Here is a 1427-nt window from a genome sequence, read left to right on the forward strand (position 1 = left end):
AAAAAAAAAAAAACCAAAAAAATAAATAAATAAATAAATAAATAAATCTTTAAAAAAAAAAGGGCAACTTAAAATTGTGCCTGTATGTATATGTACCATGTGTATTCCTAGTGCCTGTGCAGCTCAGAAGGCATAAATCATTCCCTAAACCAAACAGGATATTTTCCAAGAGTAGTAAGTGCTTTTAATTGTTTGAGCCATCTCTCGGGCCTTAAAAGGCAACTTTTTAAAAAGCTTCAAAGGGCCAAGGAAGGCAGGGGCAGGCAGTTCTGTGAGGCCAGCCTGATCTACTGTTAAGTTCCAGGACAGCCAGGGCTACAATCTGTCTCAGAAACAACAAAAAAGCTTCAAGGGTATAGTGGTATAAGTCTTTAATCCTACTACTTGAGAGGCACAGGCTGGTAGTTTGAGGCCAGCATGGGTTACACAGTGAGTTCCAGAAGAGTTAAGGTGGTGAGGTGAGGAATTATGTTCAGATCCCCAAATTCCCTCATCAGACAGTCTAGACAAAAAGCACATCTACAAACTGAAAGCATCCTCTGTCCCAACCCCTACAGTAGCCAGGACTACAAGTCTGTGCTATTGGAATGGGTTAGGGAACTTTTCCCAATTCATTTGGTGGTGTGGGGGTGGATAGACTCCAAATACTGGGCAAACAACAAATTCTTCCCAGGGACATATATCTAACATTTTCCCTAGCACACACAATGACCCAGAACATTAACCAGGCCTGGTAGTACATGTTTATAACCTCAGCATGTAAGGCAAGACAATCAATTCAAGGTCACTCATGGCAAGCTTGTTCCATGAAACTGTCTCAACCTGTCAAGTAGGAGCTTGCACTATTCCAAAGACCCAGCTTGTAGCTAACCTGAGCAAGTCCCGGTTCTTGCAGTGCAAATCATCAGCAACATACATGAAAGTAGAAGCCCGATGCAGTACACAGCTGTAAACCCAAGTACTTAGTCAACTCTAAAAGTCATTATCACAAACCAACTATGTAAATTACTCAAGAATCAGAGAAACCATGCAGGACACTTCCTGTATGTATGTGCTCTAGCTGCATGCCAGAAGGGGACACCAGATCACACCATACATGCATAGTTCTGAGTTACCATGTGGCAGGTGGGAATTGAACTCAAGACCTCAGGAAGAGCAGCCAGTGCTCTTAACCTCTGAATTGTCCTTCTGCCCCAACAGCACGTGTTTTTAATTCAGCATCCAAGAGACAGAGTCAGGAGGATCCCTGAGTGAAGGCCAGACTGGTTTGTACAGCAACAGCCTGAGCTACATAGAAAATAGCAAAACTCAAAAAACTACAGAGAAATTTATCAGAAAATTAATCAGGCATTTCCAAATACTTTCACAACAGATTTTATTGGTCAAGGAGCAGAGTACACAGACATTCCAATTCCTATCACACGTAC

This window comes from Mastomys coucha, unplaced genomic scaffold (genome assembly GCF_008632895.1).
Source record: "Mastomys coucha isolate ucsf_1 unplaced genomic scaffold, UCSF_Mcou_1 pScaffold12, whole genome shotgun sequence".
NCBI lineage: Eukaryota > Metazoa > Chordata > Mammalia > Rodentia > Muridae > Mastomys > Mastomys coucha.